The sequence below is a fragment of the Falco cherrug genome, chromosome 11 (genome assembly GCF_023634085.1).
Source record: "Falco cherrug isolate bFalChe1 chromosome 11, bFalChe1.pri, whole genome shotgun sequence".
In the NCBI taxonomy this organism is placed as follows: Eukaryota; Metazoa; Chordata; class Aves; order Falconiformes; family Falconidae; genus Falco; species Falco cherrug.
In genome coordinates, this window is record NC_073707.1 from 25,688,155 (window position 1) to 25,709,962 (window position 21,808).

Sequence of the window (21,808 nt, forward strand, 5' to 3'; positions counted from 1 at the left end):
GGCAGCTTTCTTAGGAGGCTGTGAAAGTCTGACATGTGTCATGAAGCTCCAGGTGTCAGGTTTGAAAATACCACAAGTATTAACACCCTGTGTATGTAAAACTTTTCTTGGCAGCTTTTTTGGTACTCAGAAGGTTTTTATGCTGTGGCCTGTCTAAGGAGGGATTCATTTCGCTCTAAGATAAGCAGTTCCTAGAGTTTTTCTTTGCTTTTCCCTATCAGTTTGAGGGAGAAAAAGAGCAACAAGAAACCAACCTGTATTGTATAGCTTGTAACTTTTTACATAGGAGTGTTTCTCAATTTTTGTTTGGTAACAGTGCTCTGAGTTCCTGTTAAGATATTGAAAGAATATAATTGTCTGCAAATTACTAATGCTTGCCCTGTCATCCCAAAACTACTGAAATGTAAAACATTCTGGGAGAAAACCTGTTGCGTAAAAAGATAAATATTACTTGAGCTGTTCTAACACTGGAAATCATTACCCATAGACAATTCTGATATTCTCACAAGTTTCTGTCCTGAACTGGAATAAATATTGAAAATATTTATGAACAGGGAATTATGAAGAGCACTGTAGTGTAGAAACCTTTTGTTTAGAACCACTATAATGTTTTATGACTTGAGAATATGTTATGGAAATTGTAGTTCAGGGGTTCTTTTTCCTCTGTTCAACTGCAGAGGATAGGAAGTTTTGCAGTGTGTTGTGTCCCATACTATGCTCTGTGTTATGGTTTCCAAAAAAACCTAAGCACAGAAGAGAAACCAGAAAGTACTTGCTTGGCAAATTCCAGTCTGGCAAAATCTGCTTCCCCCCCGCCCCCCACCCTTGCCAATGGCTTTGAGGGGAAAAAAATCCCAATCAGATATAATAATATGGAATTAAATTTCTTATTTAATAGTTGTACTCAATTATGGTATCAAGTTCTCTTTCTATCTGCACTGTAATGATCTCTTTAGATCTACTGTGTTAGGGGGGAAAAAAAGTCTGTCCTTTAACTGCATTCAAAGTAATGCTGCATCCCACTTCTGTAGTTACTCCTACTCAAGCTGATGCAGACTGCAGATTCGAGGGTGAATCATATGCAGTGAAGTCACGCAAGTTTTGTGGACTAGGTGAATAGCATGTGAGAATTAGTAGTCCTTGGGTTGGGCTTGAGAGAAGAAGCTTTTCACTTCCGTTTCAGTGGCTTAAGCCATACTCGGGGTCAGGAGGTGAAACTTTTAATTACGGTTCTGCCGACAACCTGCCTCTCTCCACTTCTGCATGGTGGCTCCTCTGCTCTTCATCTGGGAAGAGAAAGCAGTCCCCACTGAGGAACTGTTGTCACATATTGACATATTCTCAAGCACTAGGTCTCAAAATATGCACAATAAAATTTCTGTGTATTGCATGTAGTTATTGCAGTTGAGATTATATATATTATTATTCTGCATATTGCACATGCGTTGTAAACGTGGGAGGCTGAAGCACTGGGAGAAGCTACCCGTTCTTGCAAGGATCCTTGAGCCTCTGAGGGCTTTGCTTTAGCCACTAGGTGATGCAGCAGCTTCTCTTTGTGTCACAGGAAGTCGTAGAGGGAGAAGCTTGGAGAGTCTGGCATATGAATTAAGGATGAGTAATTGGAGAAGATCCCCACTCCTCTAGAAGCAATACACAGACTAGATAATAGGCCCTGGAAAACTAAGAAGATGATAGGGTTTCCAGCTTTACGTTTTCTAATTGCTTCAAATGAAACCCCATTAGAAACAGCTGATCTGATTCTCAACTGATACAAATTGTCATATATTTTTAGATTGAAACATCATTCGGCTGTCCTACCCCAGATGTAAACTCTGGCCTAGATTATGTGATAGCTATCAGCTTGGAATGGAAACTTTAGCACCACTTTTACAGGCAAATTTATTTTAATATATTATCAGGAAAATCCAGCATATTTCCAGGTATTGTGTATCTGAAAAAATAATTACCATTACAAGACTGCTAAGAAGACAGAGTTAACTAATGCATGTATCCACATCATCACTGCTCAGGGCAGCTAGATGAAACTTGAATCCAAGCCACATGCTGGTAACAGGTAATCTAGGGCTGGATGCTCTGAGCCAAGGGTGTCTCCAGCTTCCTGAATACGAAGAGAGAGAAAGGTTTCATGTTTTTCAGTGGCTGGTGAGACCCACATGGAACTGGAAATACATTAAGTAAGATGACTGAAAATATCTTTTTAGTAAAATGAATCAGACTTGAACAGATTTATCTTGTGACATACTGTGATTCTTATTTGGAAGAAATTTAATAAATTATTTATTGTTCATTCTAGGCCAGATTCTCGCCTACCTTAAATTCAGAAAAACTCACAAATGTGGCCCTTAATACTTCCTCTTAATCGGAGTTTGGATGACTGTTGAACAGTACATCGCTATAGCCCTTTCCAAAAGTGTTGTTTTTATAGATTTTTGACCTGTGTCAAAAGGATTGTCTTACTCCTGGATCTAAGGCCTGAGGGAATCGGGTCATGGTATCTGAAGTCTGCAGTGATGCAAAATTATGGGGATGGGGAAGTTTACTTGTCTCTTGTTTCTACTTTTCCATGGTGTGTTTATTTTCTAAAGCAGGAGTACAAAAACCCAACAGGGCAGGATTAAAGTGGAAGGGAGAAATATTTTCCAATAACCATGAACTAAGCACTGATCTATAGAAGAGAAGAATTTTATAGGCAATAGATCTATTTCTGACCTAATTTAAACTACTTTGAGAGCAGTAGATGCCAATATAAATTGCTTTCAAAGAAAGACTTCAAATGAGCTCACTTAGGGAATGAAGCACTGAAGTTCTTAGATATTTGAAGCTGTGGGACTCATTTTTGAGGAGTAAACTGTGTGAAAGAATTGGATTCCAGATTAATTTCCAAATTGACAACTTTCCTGCATGTTTGTAGTTTTACAGAATTACATAATCGAGCAATATGAAGCCATGTAATCAAAGGTTATAAACCTGAAGCCCTGTGGTGTAGACATCAATATAAATATACTCAGGAATAAAAGATTTTTATGTTAATCTGTATATATTGATCAGTTAAAAATTACTAAGAAGGCTTGATTCAAAATCACATGGTTTATAATAGGACAGTAGTTTATTGAAATTATCTCATCACAGATGACAAATATCCTTTCTTTGGTAATAAAACATTAAGTCAAAGCTAGGAAAATTCTAAAAATGCAACGAACTTGTCTTGTTGCTTACATTTCTCTCAATGCAGACAGTGTAAATCACTGTTCATGTTATTGCTATTTGCATATTACTATTTCCTATTATCTGTTTTGTGTTAGCCTTGCCACAATTCAGTGTTTGAATTGCAGCCATAGCTGGAGACTGTTTTGCCACAATTGTTTCCATTGCAGTTAAAGCATATGAAGTATCACGAAAATTGATCTTGGTTTTCTTAAATTAGTTGTTCCATGAAAATTTCAGTTTGGGAATGCATTTTATTTGGGTGCCCTGATGGAAAAAATGAAGGCGGTGTACTGGGAATCAAGACTGGGCAGAAAAACACAAAACAGGGGACTGGCTTGAAGGCTGTGTACATTAAAAGTCCTCAGTGAAGTTGGACCCCATTTCAGTACCTTAGAGGTCATATTCTCATGCTTTTGGGTCCAGTCTCAATGATTAAAATTTACTTTCCTCAAATATGAAGGCCAAGGATTTCACATAATAACATGCTTTCAAGAGGAGTTTCAAGTCATTAATACTGTAAAACCTGTTGTAAAATGGAAAGGGTGGCCAAGTGGTGGGACATCAACTTGCATATATTGGTAAGATCCCATTCCAGGAAAGGAAGTAATCCAAAACTGACGTCAGCAGCCATCTGTCCCAGTAAGGACTGCGTTACATTCAGGTTAAGTGAATTTAGAGGGGGACTACACTGTTATCTGAACATATTGTGAGACTAACTTTTTCATCTGCAGCTTATGTTAATCTACTGATAACCATGTTTCTGAAACCAGCTGAATTGAATGTGGGTACACTCACAAATTCAGAAATATTTGGTCTCACTTGCTCTTCCCTCTCCTGTTGTTTATTTTGCACTTACGAACATTGATGCTTTTAGGGGCGTTTCATCAGACAGTTGATGCTATAGCTAAGATGCTTCTTCATGTGTTATAAAAGCTTGTATTTATATTCATTTGATTAAGACACTTCAGTAGATAGAACCTGGCCCTCACTGTGCTGAAAGCAAAGGAGCTCTGCTGATATCCACCAGGGTTTATAGGGTTGGAGGTACCAAACTGCTCTTCTATATTGCATGTCATCATTTTTTTGTGAAAGTGGGGAACAAGGAGAGGAAGGAGAAGCAAACCCAGTGCAAAGCATCATTCCCTGCTTCGTGGTTTTGTTTCCTTCTACCATTCTCAGTAGGCTATCTTCTTTTTCATGGGTGAGAAAGGCAAGTACTGTTCGCACCAAAATCTGGCAATAAATCTGCTTGCTTATGTGGCTGCTTCTAGCTCTTTTTCTGGATACATTTTCAGAGTAGTTGCCAATGCCACTTCTTGGTGAGTAGGTCCGAGAAGTGAGAATTTGAATGAGATGTCTGCTTAGGGGTAAACCTGGAGCCTTTTAAATCACAAGCTTTATACTGTTTATTTTAGGACCTAAACTGTAACATGCATCTTTCAGTATTTACTGGCTTTCCATTAGTGGAGAGGCTGTCTGCATTTGCTTACAGCTTTCACTCTTTTAATCATATCAGATTTTAATAATTTGGGCTGAAATTAGAAGACACATTCAAGATCTCAAACAGCAAAGACCTTAGTGCCATTCACTCAGGTGCTATCACCAGTAAGGGAAGGACTGGATTTGCTCCTTTGGTAGCTGGTAACATCTAGCTGGCAGACTTGTACAAATAATTCATGTGACAGAAAGCAAAGACACCACAGCTTGACCCTTCTTCCCCATGAGAGGACGGGCTTCCTGCTGTGGGAACACTAAATCTCTCATCCATACCCATACTTCATGCTGAATGAAGACCACGGGGGTGCCTTCCAGGAGATGCTTTCCCAGTCTGCCTGGCATCCAAACTGAGAATGTGCCAGGACCTCTTGTGTGTACCTAAGCCCCATGGAGACTGGTCCCTTGTACTGGTGTTCAGACTCACCACTCTGCTGAGGAGGTAGCTTCAGTGATGTGTGGGAGGTTTCAGCAAGACTCAGGCTGCTTGGGGTCAAAGCCCGTTAAAATGCTGAGCCTTCTGCCACTAGGCACCAAAAAGCTCAGTTTTCAAGGCTTTGTCACAATTTCACATGCGTGGAAAGTAATTATCCTAAAAATGTGAAGGAACAAAGGGATATTTTTTTCCCTTTTAATCCCCTTACATCTCAGTTTTGCATCTGTAAAATGAGAACAATATACTGCTGCTCATAAAAGCGAAGATGTGTGTTGGATTCCTCATGAATCATGCAGATGCTTTGTGCTGTCCCATAATATAGTAAAGCATACAAGGTAACAAGCAATGCTATTGTCAGAGCTCAGCCTCAACAGAGGCAGGGCGGAAAAGGCTGAGAGATTTTTCCAAGTGAGGATATCTAAGGAAAGCACTGAGTAGCTGCTTTTTCTGCAAATGATTTCCACCCTTTTCACTGAATAAGTGGGAGATGTTGAAGAAAGATGGTGTAACACAGAAGGACAAAATTTATATTTCATGCATAGCAGGATGAAATGAAAGTAGTGATATATTTGGTGTTTCTAGACTTTCTAAGTACTAATTAAATGAAGTCTTCACACATCTTTCCTGCTGACAGGCCTGGCCTGGATGCAATGATATGGTGAAATAGGTGTTAGTGGGTTTTGGGGATCCGCTTCCTAGTAGAGATGTCTATCATAAATTCCTCTCTTGCACCAACCTGCTCGTGGCTGTGTCTCCATTCGCGTCCGAGTCTGTATTTGCTGACTGTGCATACAACCAGGGCTCCAGTCCTGGCTGGTGACCAAGCTGGCAGCAGAAGCTGATCTGCCTTACCCTGTTGGGATTCACGGGCACTGGAGAGGACAATTTCACAGCTGAGGTGGGAACACCAGAAGAAGTGGGGAGATGTGGGATAGCACTTCAGCAATGTGACTGTTTCAGCCTCCCAGCGAGCCCTATGATGAGTTTGTAGGGTAGGAAGGGCTCCATTGGTTTAGCAGGCTTGGTCCTGTGCTCTCTCAGGCTCCTGCATCACATAATCCATTTTATAAATGCAGTGATTTAGGGTGCTCAGTAGGTGAGTTCCCAGATATATTGCCTGTCTGATGCTGAAATAATTTGATTTCCCTCTCAAACGTTCTGTTCACACAATGGAAAGTTGTGACAGTGTAGGTATCCTTGAGTCTGCTCAAGTGAGAATGTTCCCATTGTGCTGATATGAAGACCACAGATGAGAAGAGGTGATATGACTCAGTCTTATTAGAAGGCATTAAACCACTTCATCTTTTATCCCTGCAAGCATAACCTAAGGAAGGCTGTGGGTGGCTATAATGTTGCTGTCACATTTTTCTTTGTATTTCTGTTGCTCAATAAACATTAATGCGCTGTAGGAGAGTTAGAGATTTTATTTAGCTGGAGCTGTAAAAGTGCTTGTTCCCCTCGAATTTCATCTCCTTTTTTCCTTTGTTCCACTGATGACTGGCATCATCTGTTCAGCTCCTGGAGGGTTTTGAACTCAATTATTATGATTATCTCTTGCTGCCCTTGTTTTCTGTGTACAATTTCTATATTCTTATTGTCTTAGATTAAATTAGCCCAAATCCAGTCCTTAGCCTTAGCAAATTTAAGCCTCAATATGGGGAAGAACATTCCTAGTTTTTAATATGGGAATTGTCTTGCTGGCTTGGGAATTTTCTGAGCTTTTGAAAAGCAGTGATCTTGTTCCTTGTAGGAACTCAGCAGACATTCTTGCACTTTTTGCTCTTCTCATGTTCTCATCTGTCCAAGACACACAGTTCATGGTTTAGCACCTTGGTTTCACAGTTCAGAAAAATTGGCCTAGCCTTGCAGTTTCCACTTGAGCAAATCTTTTTGTACACTTACCTAAATTAGGATCAGATCCTAAAACATCAGAATATTATAACTGTATAACACAGCAATGGCCTTTTACAATGTAGATGACTCCTTTCCCCACAAACCTCCAAAATGAATTTCATGTAAAATTAAAATTTGGCCCAAAATGCAGGGAGGGAAGAGTTCTGCTTGTGGAAATCTTCTGTTGGAATATCTTCTTAGGCAAAATAAGTTTCAAACAGAACAGAAAGATGAGACTTGTTTTTTCAAACTACCAGATTAAAATATGCACAGAATTTTTTAGAAGCTTGTTTTCCTTTCCTTTATTAAACCTCTGAGGCAATTCACTGAATTTGATCTGCATTTGCAAATTATTTCAGTTGAGAAATAAGTCCTTTTTGTGAATAAAATATTTGCCTGAAAAATATTTGCTTGGCTCTAGCAATGTGGCATATGGACCTGTGTAATTCCTCTCCACGGGATGCATTTAACCCCGGGTGACAAGCATACTGTCAGTGCTTAATAATCCTTAGTGGAGAACGCGTCAGGAATAATGTGGTGGTTCTTGGGATCTCAGCTTATTTTATATGTACTTGTAATGGACCCTTACCCAAGGTAGATAGGTTGCCTCATGGGCAAGTTCCCAGGTGCAGATTTCTTTTGTAGCTGAAAGTTCCTTTTTATGCTTTCCAACTGTCAGTCCGTGAAACACACCTGCAAAAGAGGGCTGTTCAGCAGAACTGCTCTTCAAACCTCGGCTCCCATAAACTGAGCAATAAGCATGCTCTTTGTTGCCAAACCAGGCTTCTCTTAAAATTCCTTACTGCCTCCTTGTTGCTTATTACACTCCCATACAGAGGAGGGGGGAGAAGTGGTGTAACATTTGATAGTAAATTGGAGGAATGATAACTACAGGGTTCCACATTCCTTAAGAACATTTCTGCTGTGCTATGCTGGAAGCTACTTAAACTATAGGTCCAGCCCTACTTCAGAGTATGCTAATATGTTAATTTTAATGACTGAAGAAATGAAGGATGTTTGGATAGCTGAAGTTCTAATACAATATGTAAGACTGAATGAAAAAGAAATTAATTTTAAATGGTTTGCAGACATACAAAAGATTCATTTGCTGCATATAACATGCTCAGTAAAATAATATTTTTAATGTGCTGAACTCTTCATGCTTTTCATGAAGCTGCATCTAATTGTACTACTCAGAGTTGACTAATTCTGCCACTGCCTTCCTTTGAGAAAAATAGCATTTCAAGACACGAATAACACTCTAAGTAGTCATTAATTCTTAATTCCAAATGAAAGTTAAACTTCTGTACTGTATATATCAACCTGAATACCATACAAAATGCATACAGTCAGGTCACTTATTTTGAAATTAATGTTAGTCAATACTATATGATTTTAAAAAACAAACAAAAAGAAAACCCAAGAACCCCCGTAAAAACCAACCACAACCCTTTAAAGTATTAGCAAAAGCCAAACTGTTTACTAATGTAAATGTTGGGTTTATTGACATATGCATGTTAACGTGGTGTAATAAGGCTTTATATTGCATGATGAAGCTCTGCTTATAGGAGCACTTTACATTTTGAACATGAAGTATGAGCTTATGACCGGGGTGAATGATCCACTAGTATTTTTATTTATGTTAAGAGTATTTAATCTAACGTTCTTTGGGTTTTTTTTCAGTGTGCATTAATTAGAGGAAATGGGGTTGCCTGCCTGTCATTCTCCAAATAGATAATTCCCTCAGCAGTTCCTAGGGAGCTGAATTAAAGCTTTCTGGGATGAAGCTCACCTTTTCTTTATATTGCAAGAAATCTCCCTTCTAGAAATAACCCTTTAGAGATGGTCCCACAGTCACATTTTGTTCCAGCTGTGTTTGTGAAAGAGCTCATAGTAACCCAGGTTAGCAGAGACATATATTTAGAGTGGGTTAGCTTGATATTGTGCCTTCTTGTGCTGACAGCTGGATCCAGATGGGACTTTGGTGCTTAGGGACATGGTGGAGGAAAGTATCAAGGGATTTTCCTTTATGTAAGGACAACAGATTCAATGACTCATGTTTCTGATCATGCCCCCTTGCCTGGTATTTGGACAGATTTAGGCTTGTGCAACATTTTGCCAGCACATTGGCATCTATGGTCACTAAGAGACACTTAAGCACTGTACAAATATATTGGTACCTTCCTCCAGTGAATGTGACTTAAAATTGTATTTATTTTTTAATTCAGAATAATGGCTATGAAGACCAGAAATAATGTGAACACTAATAAATATACACACACACTGCCACACACACGCTATGACTACATATATATACCGGCATGTCTGTGCCAGAGCCATCGATGGGACATCTTGGCGTCTACTTCTAAGGAGAATTCAACTTTATCAGTCCTGTATGCCTTTGATCTTTGCATCAGAAGTGATAAATAATGAATTCTGGAAGAGGCCCTGTGGGCATTTTGCGTACAACAGAATATGAAAAGAAATAGTGTCTTTGAAGGAATCCATGATTTCACTAAAAATTGTTTGTTAACATAAAAAAGGAATAAATTAGTTTAATCCATTTGCAATGTAATATAGTAAGAAATTACATGAAAACGAATGAAAACAACAGTGACAAACTGTCCAGATTGATGGTAGGGATAGTGCCAGAAGAGAGGCAGCGTGGGATGTTCAGCAAGGGGCTAGCCTCTCTAGAAGATGAGAATAAAGAAATCATTTAGGGAGTAGGCTAGTAAGAAGTTCCAAGACTCTGCAAAGACACGATTGAAAATATTCCTTTTGAAGATCTGGAACTGAATCACAGCCTATTTGGACCTTTTAGCATGTGGCAGGTTGTGTTCATTTTAAAATCCACCCTTTTGCAGTCTCTGAGCATCAGACTGAGCAGCTGTTTCTCTCTTTTTTTTTTTTTTTTTTTTTTTTTTTTTTTTTTTTTTTTGTCCTCTCTCTTTTTCGTCCTTTCTCTTTTTGCCAGGACCTGGCATTATTTATCTCTTGGGCAGCAGACACTGGAAATAGGTTTCCCGATCCTTTGTGATAACTGGAGGAGAATGGTGTCCTGAAATCTAAACCTTCTAATGAAGAACTTAAGAGGGGAGTCTAGCCTGTTTGAAGGCCTTTCCACCTATTTATTAGACACAGTTCTACAGAGAAATCGGCAGTTGTCAGACTGCCAGCCAGAAGACAATACAATTCTTTCCAAGCCCCTGACCAATTTTTGTTCATCTCTGGAATTGGTTGTTCCTGCCTCTTGCATTCAGTCTCTTAGAATAAAGACGGCTAAATTTAAAACTATAATATCAATGCAGCTCTAGCTTCTGTACTGGTAATCAGGACACAATGTACCGCTGAGAATGCACGCTGTATTATGCAACTCATTCAGCCTGTAATTATCCCTGATTCCCCTCCTATTGTAGCAGAACAGCTACAGACACTTACATGACCATTTCAGGCTGTGCAGCTCCTGCAGTTTGTTAACTGATGAGATAACAAACTATACTGGTGGTGGTGACCTGGTCTTCAGGGATACAAAGACCTTTAAGATTGAAGTTAACTTACTTCTAGGGTTCTCATGAACATGTCAGACATCCAATGTTTATAGCTCAGAAGCAGGATTTGTACTGTCAAGATCCTATAATATTTCCTGGTGCTAAGTGCTGAAATTTTTTAAATCTTCCCATTCGTCTTGCTTCTTCAGTAGAAGTTGGTCTAGGCAGTTGTGTGACTTGAAACATTAAATGGTTCAAATACCTCTTCAATTTGTGTTTGAACTGAGTGATAGTTTAAAGGAAAAAAAAAAGTGTCATGTTGACTGAAACTACCTACTAGCAGTAGGGAAAAGCAAGTGCAGCAATAGGTATGGCTAGAACAACTTGTTTGACTTACAGGAGCAGATCCCATCCATAGACAGCTCAGAGTTGGGCTTCCACTTCAGCCTGGTATGTGGCACTATCCCTTGGAAAATTGGAGGGCCAAACTCAGCTGCCCTGCCCAGTAGGGAAGGAAGTATGTGGGCAAGCAGGCGTCTGTCAGGGGCTTGCTCCAGCAACGTTACCCAGCCCCAGTATTGTTTTTGTAGCTGGTGGCACAGCCAGCTGGGGACAAAAGACCAGAGACACCCTACTGTGAGTACCCTCATCCTTCTGCCTCTACCCTGGTATGGTTATCCTATCCTTTGCTGTCCTAGTCATTTCATTCATGCTAGAAATGTGCCAAGTTCATCAGCCCATTGTTTTGAGATTCCCCCCCCCCCAAAGAAATCATACAACCGGAAGCCTTACTTTCCTTGAGGAGCTTAGGATCAGGTCATCAGTGTGGGATGTAATTTGTAGGGCTTCCTGTAACTTGTTAAATAGGCAACATTGGTGCAGCCTTTTGCAGTGGGTGGGAGACGTACTAATAGCGATAAACACACCCTTGTGTAATTTAGGCTCCATGAAATTCAGAAACCTTTTTTTCAGGTTTCTGAAATATTCAACCCTATTGATTTCCATTTTCTCTGGCTGGATTTCCAAATTGTAGAATGGGAGCCATTCTGTTACTTCAGTCAGTGGCTCATCCTGGATTTCTCACTGTACAATGTTTCTGCTTCTGCTCCTTGGAAAGCCTGGCTCCCCAGGCAGGAGAACTCTCACCTGGGAGCCAGGAAGACATCGCTTTATGCCTGAAGGAATTTGCCTACTGGTACCAGATGACATTTTTCTTTCTTCAGCACATAGTTCCCTATGGGGAGATGAACTGCTATGTAAGACATCCACAAGCAGTGGCTTTCTGATATTTCCAGCTGGAAGTTGTGGGGATTAATTTTAAGCCTTGAAGGTTTGGGTATGTTCAAGTCTACGCTTTTTTGCGCTGACTAAACAAAAGATAAGACAACCCTGACATTTGAACCAAGACATCTCTTCATGGGTCATAAGACCTCATAACCCTGGGTTAGATTCTGCTTTCATTTGCATTTGCTTAATTTTTTTTGTAGTGACACTGCAGCTACCAGCTAATTCTCTGCTGGATGTAATAGAAGTTAGTACATGAACCGGGGTGTTCTCAGCGAGCCCTTTGCCTTTTTTGTACTTAGTGAAGCAATTTCACATTGTGAGCATCAAAAACATTGGCCAGCACTGTGGTGTTACAAGTAAATGAAACATGGAATAATTCTTAACTTAATTTGTGTTTTTGAAAAATAACTGAAGCACAGTGCTGTTAGACAATGAGGCTTAGTGAGTAATTTAAAACATAGTTTTAAATTTTTTGTAATCTTACTCTGCTTTTTATAAGTAAGATGTCAAGGCTATAAGTGAGAAAAGCAATATAACAGGGATTTTCAGTGCAGTGAATCTTCATTGAAACAGAAGTGATATTGCAGTAGTACTTAAGCAGAATATACCTTCTCCAGTGGAGAAATAATTATTTTCAGGTAACAAAATATTAAGCAAATGATTGGACCATTAAATCATGATTAACACCAATAAAATGCTACTTTAAAATAGTTCAGTGACAGGAGGAAACAGAAAGCATTGCAACCTACTGAAAGAGGTATACTTCTCTTTTAGAAGTAACTAGGTGCTCAGGTCAGGCTTTGGGCAGAATTGCTGGTTGTGGAAGATGAGCAGAAATGTTTTACCTGCTTTTGTATATCAAATACAACCCATTCCTTTAGCACCACTGGGCTTAAATCTGCACAAATGCAACCTTATCCAAAATTTCAGGAATTCAGTGAAACAGTTTCATTGATTTCTCACTTCTTGACCTGAATTTCATTCAAATATAGCTACTGAATTGTAACCAGTGGTACTTGACTGCTAATAGGAAAAGTGACTTTCTCACTTCACCACCCCTGACTTGAGTTTCAGTAAGGTTACTAACAAAGTGTACTGTCGTTAGGATTTCTAAAATAAATGAGATAGGATGAGACAACCTATACTTGAATGTATTGTTTTGAATATTTACAAGGGGGGAAAGGTAATGGAATCTGAATGCCTGAATTATTACTGCATTGCCTTTAAAAAAAAAATAATATTGCCATATAGAAACCAAACTGCCAAGAATGTGTACCTATGAACCCAGCAAGGACTCCCCTTCACATGTTCCTCCTGTGGGTATAATTATGGTGTTTGCCTTTTAAATCTCTACAAGTTCCAGCATGATGATGACTGAAATAATAATAATTGAAAAATCTGATGTTACCTAGCAATGATGCAGTTTATGCCTTACCAGTGTGTTCTAATGTTATGCCTAATAAAAGATGACAAGACTTGCTTTAAGTCTTAATCCATCAGCAACACTATAATCTACTTGGGTGAGCTGTATTTTCCTTCTGGCACAGATAAAGAGCGTAAAAATTGGATCATTTGGAGAAACTTTGAAGCAATGTTCTAGGAACAGTTACTGCGTATGCTGGTTTCCTTTTGTCCTCTATACCTGGCCCAGCTTCAGAAAGTTCCTCATCGCCGAGGAATTCCAGGTTATCATAACTGGCGATGATTTTTCTTTGAAGAGAGATGTCACCTTTTGCCCTCTGTACTGAGAGGGAGGTGCACATCAGGAACTAGGAGACCACTTGTGGCTTCCATGGACATGTTTGAACTCTGTGTGGGCCCATGGCTAAGGGTGAGGTGCAGAATAGTTACACTTTTTCATCACCATTCCTTGCTATTTAGTTGGTCAGCCCTTCTGGGCAAGGACCGCCTCCTCCCATGTGGGAATGCTAGATGAAAATGAAGCAGCAGCCACAGCTTCATCAATGATGGTCACTTATTTATGGTTGATGGTGAGAAGGTGCCGAATGGAAAGGAAAAATGTTTCCTACCCTGAAACACTACTTCTGCCTTCACGCAGAGGTGGCTTCACAGCAGAGTAAATAACACTGACTGTTGTTGTCTGGAAGTTAGGTAGGGGAGAACAGGGGGTGGGAAGAGGGACAGTGTGCCAAGGAAGGGATGGACATGGTGCCTTTGCTCTTCCACCAGCATAAATGATTGGTTCAGATGCCCAGGACTTTTCCTGACTGGTGCAGCAGAAAGGTATGAAACTTGGCTTCATGCACAGAGGTATAGACCCACAGCTTGCAAATCAGATGTAGGATTTGTCGTCTTTTCCTCCAAAAGCCATTGCACTAGTTGGAAAACATGAAAGACTGTGGGGAAACTGCAGAGCCTGTTATGTCTGTGCTTAGCCATGGCATCATTCCTTAAATTAAAGCTATGCACAGTAACTTCACATGTCATCGATGTGGTCTAGTCAATGTAGAGCTCCAGCTCCTGTTATTGGCTCCCAGAACTAAAGGAGTAATTTTAGAGAAGCGTATGAAAGGTCAATTAATTTTCCCAAACCTTAATCTTGAAATATCTGTTTATTTGACCTTCCAGTTCATTCAGAATTGGCTTGAGTTCAACCTCCTGCTAAATGAATGCTGCCTATTGATTTCACACAGACTTACACTAGTTCAGGTATATCTAAAAGGCATTCCTTCAGCTTTCTGCAGCTTATAAATTGAAGTATTATAAGGCTGCCAGGTGTGGGTTACCTGGACAAGATACTGCAAATGCAAGTCTTTTGTGTGGATGTTTCTTAACAAATAATATTTTTCATGTGGTAAGGTTGGATCCTGGGTTAGGGGTCTAATACCTGTGGCAGTCTGTGCCATCAGCTGATATCTTTGTCTCAGTTTTAATTTCTGTGTTTCTGTTAGAGCAGAACTGGTCAAAATGTTTTGGTTGTTACCTAAATGTTAAAAAGTTTCAAAACAGCTTCAGCCTCCTGGCAAGGGAATCGCTTTTTCCCATTTCAAAAACATAAATGAGGATTTTCTTCTTGAGTTTTCCAGATGGAAAATATGTTGGTTTCTGGAATGCTCCTTTAAGCATAGGATCTTTGTGTCGTATCATCACGCTTTCCAGGAAGTCGCTGCATTTCAATGGCAAAAAGATATACAAAACATTTAGGATGCTCTGTGTTGTACCTGTCCTTGTATATGGTGAGTGGAGCTGACTGGTTAGAGTAAAATGAGTGGCGTTAAGGACAGTATGTAGTAACTGAGAGTCCTGGAACACACAACCTCTGTGTATCTATTTATTTTTATAACTATTGAATTCAATGAGGTTTCTAACTGTGATGTTACAGCAGCAGCTACATACTCAGTCTATTTAATCTTCTTGTATTTTTAGTATAATTCTCCCTTCTTGAACACAACTATAAAAATCTACTTATTCTCTCTTTCTGTTTCAATATATGGCTTTACGTTTTAATCTTTTCTCCAATGATTCACTTTTAAATGGGGAAAAGACATTATTGTGTGTATTTATTTTATTTCTTTGGTGAATTTTGAAGCCTCAGTAAGAATTACATTTTATGCTTCTAATTATTATAGACTATTTTCCTCTTATTTTTAATCTGTCACACTGTGGCTTGGTCAGTCATTCTTTACATGCATTACTACAACCCTTCTTCATCAATTTGTCCTGAATACAAGGTGACTGACTTGGTTATTCTTCTTCCAGTTTGTTTTCTCTACCACGTAATCAAGACAAACTGACCAGTGGATGGGAAATAGTTACAACACAGGTTTTTCCCTTTGTCCCTTCAGTACCTGCAAGGTTATATCTAAAGGAGTGTGAAATCCTCAAAAAATTGTCCTATCTCTTACTGATAGGAGCTTTGTTTCATGCTTGCCATCTACAGGTATTTGTGCTTTCTCACAGCAGTGCAGACTTGCTGGTCATGAAACACCTACAGAGTACATCCTGAAACTGCCCAGCCCTTAAAATGGCTGTGAACTGCTTATCCAGATAATTTTCAGCACTGTTTTATGGAGTGTTCAAATAAGTCTGCTTGATTTTTTTTTTAATTATTTTTTTTAAATAATCTTCTGAGGTCTTTTAATCACCTACCCTGTTTTTTTTTCATCTCATAATAAAATACATGCTCAGTCTTAGAATTACATATGTCAAAGACTTTAAATTAAATTTAATAAGGCACTTATTGAACAGTATGTTTGCCAAATGCTACAAGATTATTAAGCAAAGCTTAATAATGTTTGTTGGCCAAGTAATTTGTTCATTATGCTGTAGGAGCTCAGTAAAGTTTTTGTCAAGGTTATTTAATATATGGTAAATGACCATCGTTGTATTGAATTGCTGGGGTTTCTACAGCTTAGAGGCAAGCAAGAACTGTGAGACTAGAAATGTGGCATTCACAGTTTAGTGTTTTAATGAAGCATTGGAAATGTGCAGAGATGTGACCGAATGCCTGTCTGCAGTGTAGGAAGAGGCTGGTCATCTTGGAGAGGTGTGAGTTGGTTCCAGCTTAGGACTTCATAGTGCAAGAGATCCTGTGAAAATGGCACCTTTTTACTTTTGTTGAATAGCTCCATTGTGGAGAAAGACTCTGGTCTTTATGTTCTTAGAAGAGCCATGTAATAGTGAGAATCTGCTGGAAGCTACATTAGCTGTCTCATTTTGGAAGAAACATGCTTTTAGGAAATGAGCAAAAGTTTACATCACCTAATTAAACACCAGACTGGTGACGGTAGATCTGCTTTGCTTCGTTATGAGCAGTAGAGTCTTGCAAGCTTTGAAAGTTACACTCTGAATGTTTGTATAGACTATGTTTAAATTTGAGGTGTGGCCTGGTAGAATGGGCAGGAGGGTGTGATTGATATGGGCTTGGTATGGTACTGTGTTTGGGTGCAAAGTGGTATTTTGCAAAGCACTAAAATGATTCAGGAGCCTTAGTCTCACTTAAAGGATGATTTAAGCAAGTGAACTCTAAAGTACATTGACTCCTAAATGAAACCTGAGTTCTAAGTGCTTGAAGACCAGACCTGCAAAAGAATTCAGATGTTTATTAGAATTTTCAAGAATACATAACTACCCAGGATTCCTACTTCTGTTGATTTCAAATTATTTTGTTCTAAATTATTCTTGCTGTTCTTCTTAGATTTCATGCTACCTACTAAAAAATGTTTCTATTTTGGCTAAACTTCTTCCTGGTGTAAGGGCATTTACTTAACACATTTGTTCTCAGGAAAGACTGCATTTTGCTCTCCATCTTCATAAGACGGAGAAACAGAAACGTCTTTTGTTTCATAAGAACAGAAAAAACAACCCTACCCTTAGATTGTCCCTTTGGAGTTCCTTACCTTTTTAATCTGTGCATATTAAGATTCACAGAGAGTATAAGATATTTAAAAGTCCTCATTATTCTGTGTTTGTCAGCTTTGAACTGTCTTTGCTGTTAGCTTCTAAATGATCTAAGTCTTTCTATAACTGACTGGAGTATTCCTCATTTACTGTTCCCCAGGTTTTAACACCATCAATTTGTAAGCACTTCTTAATTTGCTTCCTGTTCTGATACTTTTTATATTCTGGGTCAGCTTTCTCTGTCTGTCCTGCTACTTGTAGTATTGCAGGTATTTACTATTGACCTTGAATTAGTGTTTTATTTTAAAAACCCAAACAAAACTCCTAATTTTCAATGAAACGAACCTGTGTTGTCTTCATTATATCATTGTACAATGAAGTATATGACCGTTTCAGATGTGAATCTCTCTGCATCCTCTGCCAACAAACTTCTCCAAGTTCCTGGAGCTTCTGCTGGTCTTGCCAGCAATACAAATGTGAGTCCAGGAATGCTGTTTTGGTAAACAAGATCACTTGTTTACCAAAACCTAGCGTAACATCCTTTTTACAAAGCTACCAAACAACTTCCATCGCCGGGGACTAGGCTCATCTGTTGTAAATGGTGCTGTTACCAAGTCAATCAATGTAAGCAGGGAGAAAACAGTGGCAATATGCAAATAGAATTTGCTTGTTTTGTCTTACCTGGCCGACTTCTCCCTGCCTTTCTGTATCCCTTCTTGCGTCTTCTCTCTCCTCTGGGAAAGAAAGCTCTCCTTAGGTCAACCAATTTATATTAAACCAAGATGAAAAATATTTTCTTCCATCCCTGGCTGGATTCTGTTGCTAAAAGGTAAGATCTTGCTGATGCTAGAAAGATAAAGGCAAGGTTCAGGAAGTACCTCAGTGAAGGATCAGTGTTTTTTATCCACCTTAAAAATGGGCTATCAATGAACACCACAGATCACAGACTGTTGAGCTTGATATAAGTATCTAGGTTAAACAGAGGAAAGGATGTTGTGAAGCAGGACCGCTGCTTTCCTGTACCTGATGGGAAGAGAAGCTTTTCTGGAAGGTGGATATGAGCCTATTGGGCTAAAGTTAGCCTTTGACTGCTAGGTGACACAACGGTCTCTTCTAATTCAAACTCTTAAATCTTGGTAGGCTCAAGATAATGATGAATCTTTGCTTTCCCACCACGCTGTGCAGCATCTGAGGTTTTGCATTGCCATGGTGCTACTGTTAATTACATGTATTAGGAATAAGAGATGTTACAAGAGCTAAACAAAGAGACAAGCCTTTGCTCTGCAGAGCTCATGTTTTAAATCAAGGGCTGAAAGTAACAAGTGATTACAAAAGGAGAGAGGATGGGAACTGCTGAGGATAGTGAAGCCAAAAGGCAAAGCTGACAGCTCTTCAGCTGCTTAATTGGCAGGGTATTGGTGTTGTATCTATCACAGTGGAAGATGTTTCCATAGTTTTCCTTATTGCAGTTAGCATAACTTTAACAGCTAACCATGAGTCTCCCAACACTGAAGAAAATTGCATTATAATTAGAAGTAATGCCACAGTAAATACTATTTTGTACTAGTTTAAGGTTTTCACTTCTTGCAAAAATACACCAGCAATAAAAAAAATTCCAATCAATGCTTTTCCAAAACAAAGTAAAACATTAAATATGGTGATTCTAGAGGGTGGAGGTGTTGGTCTTTTTTTTTTCCTTCTGCCTGGATAACCCCAGGAAGAATGTGTCTGTAGGAAAGATATATGGTATATGAAACTGCAAGTAGTGGCACTGTCCACTAATTCTTAAGTGAGCACAGTTTGTTGACAACCTTCTGATTAAACTTTCTTCCTTCCTCCCTTTCAGTCCAATTTAAATCAAAATATCGACAGAAACAATTTCTGTGAGGAAAATGGAAAAGTTCATAGGGTAGTTGAAGTTGCATAGCCATTAATGGGCCTGGATGTTCATTCAATTTATGTATTATTTATCTTACCCCTGAGGTATAACATGAATAACATTTGTAAGGTAGACTTCTTGCATATCATGAAGAAGTAATATTCTGAATAGGACCAAGTTTCACGCAGCAATCTACCATGACAAGTTCACAATTAAGGTTGTACACAAATAAAATACTGTCAAAATAGGCATGTATTCCACTTATGAGAAAGCTGTTCAGAGGACCAGCAGAGCTTTGTAGATGGACTTATGAAAGCTGTGTTTCCAGCTCTGGCAAAGAGCTTTTCTTTGACCTTGGGCCAATCACTTTGCCTTCATTTTTACTCCCACCTCTCTCTGCTTTGATATTTTGGTTAAACACAATGGTGCTGGGACTACCTGCTTGTGTTTACACCCACAGTGTGATCCTACTCCCTTCAGCCTTTGCTGTGACCTCTTGGCATGCTGCTAATGGAAACAGTGAAAAGTCACACCTCTTTCAGTGGGGCTGCAGGACTGCTAATAAGCTGTATCCATTGACATGTCAGCATCCCTGTGAGATATAAGCCAGCATCCCTAAGGTGCGAAGTGGTGTGCCCACACTGCTGTTATCACCTCCAGGCCTGGGTATGTAAAATAGAAATGCAGTGGCACTGGGGGAATTAAACCTCATGCCTTTCAAAGAGGAGGCTGTCCTGCCTGGGAGATGGAGCCAGCAGTGATTTACCTCCCTGAAAGCATGACTTTTTTTTCTTAACATTTACAAATAAAAGTCAAGAATTGAAGTAGAATGGGTAGGGCTGTAACTGGTAAAAGCAAAACTACTGGTAGCTCAGTGTTTGCTAGCTGAAGCAGATGTTTGTTCAGCCTGCAGCTGCCATGTGTAGCCCATGCTGCAAACTCCCTGCTGGAGAATAGCTATTAAGGGACATGCCCTCAAGCTCAGCTCTTAAGCCAGCTGATAGGAATGAGGCTGGGTTGTATGAAGTGCAAGCCAGCAATACCAGGAGCAAGAGAAATAAAGATTTCTGCTGATTTTGGTGGTCCTGCTTTGTTCTCTCTGAGGAGTGACACATACAGCAGTAGTTTTCTTCTTTGCTGGCCCATTCTCTGGGAGAGCAGAAAATGCTCCTTGTGAGCCAGTGCCAGAAAAAGGTATTACACACACACACACTATCATCACAAATGGAGCAGAGAAACCACTTGGTTTGGTAAACAAACAGAGGATTTCAAACAGAAAGTACAAGGACATGTAGCATTATTTCTCCTTACTGGTAACTGCAGGTATGACACAATCCCTGGGCTGAACAGCATTCCCAATAATGCACAAGTATCTCCACCAGAAGCAACAAGGTTACTCCAGATTTATGTCAGTGTTCCCAGGAGATTACTATGTTTTCCAGTCATCTTTAAGAACAATCACTGCAATGCCCCTGAGCTCATAAAAAGGATAAAATGTAAACATTATTGAAGCCTAACATGGCACAGACATCAGTGTGATATTAAAGGAGTTTTTTATCAGTAGCCTCTCCAAAGATTTATATCCATTTAACAATGCCTTTGCTAAATTAAATACATAAAATCTTTACATGAGACATAACAAAAAGTCATGAACAATATCAGTATTCAGACAGTATTAGTGACATTCAGCATGACAAACTGCGTAGGAAGCTGGCTGTCAAAGCCCTGCGATAGTGAAAATGGCTCCGTTCACAGTATGAAGATATTACTTATCTCAGAGTCTGAAAGGCTGCTAAAAAAAATCCCTTAAATATTTTGTACTTACATTAGAGGCACGAGCATACCATTAAAGTGCCTGATGGTTTGTTTCTATTGCTCTGCTGAGGATATGTGGGAGCAGTCCAGGCTCTCCCCTCCACTCTGCTCCCCCAAGAAATAAACCCTAAACCTGGGCAGCTGCAACTCTGTTTTGTTTTGTTTTGTTTTGTTTTTAACCCAATGCTAAACACAGAAAGCCGTGTTCCGTGTTTTCTAAGAGAAATCTGAAGACACTGATAATAAATTCAGAATCTATCTGAGAATTTCTAAAAATGGTTTATATCTGCACATGGAAGCACGCTCTGTCCAGGAGTTCAGACTTGAATCTGTACATCTTCCCTAAAAAGGGAAATCCTGAGGTGATGCGTAACAGAAGCAAGAGACCCATAAAGATTTATCTTTTATTTTAGTACACTTGGAGATTAGAAAGCTCCCAAAAGCACAGGAACCAATAGAGTATATTAGGGAAGGGATCTAGGTGTTTAAGTTTTGTTTGTTTTAATGGGAGATTAATACCTTAGCATCTTTGTACATCAGGACTAAGGTGCTACAAGATATGCGCCTTGCCAAACAAATGCAGCAGATGTACAGGGCAGGTATGTACTGATCTGAGGTGTCCGTGTGGTACCTGAAGTGAGGGGAACAGCCCCCAGCATTCAGCACATCTGTGGTAGGACCTGCACTGGGTCTGGGCTTGACAGGTGACTTGACATCTGAGGTGAGTTAGGCCTGAGCGTAGTATGCTGAGGGGCTTGGTTTCCAGATGAACACGGATATTATCTCCATGCCAGAGTTAGTGCAGGAGAAGCTATAAATACAGTTGTTACTCTGGATTGTCATTCAGGAGCATTATTCAAAGTTTCTGTGTGAAAGATTCTTGGAACCAGATTTCTCCTGCAGTCTGTCTGGGTTGTTAGCAGC